This window comes from Apis dorsata, unplaced genomic scaffold (assembly GCF_000469605.1).
Source record: "Apis dorsata unplaced genomic scaffold, Apis dorsata 1.3 scaffold_68, whole genome shotgun sequence".
Lineage (NCBI taxonomy): Eukaryota > Metazoa > Arthropoda > Insecta > Hymenoptera > Apidae > Apis > Apis dorsata.
Window position 1 is genome coordinate 1433417 of NW_006263366.1, and position 268 is coordinate 1433684.

A 268-nucleotide genomic window follows, 5' to 3' on the forward strand; every position below is an offset into this window, starting at 1 on the left:
AACCACATATTTTTATCATTCATTAGGCATATTTTCTCAATATCTATAATCTCAATTATTATTTCTTATTTTAAAATAAAAAAATACCACATTAAGAGAGAGCATGAAATAAAAAATATTCTACTTTATCAACAAATATTCTGATGAATTACCCCGCCATCGATAGCTTCGTCGAAAATCTGAAATCTGATTGAAATCTCGATCATTCTAATACCATTTGAAATTCGCATCCTATAACTTTATATATATATATATATATATATATATA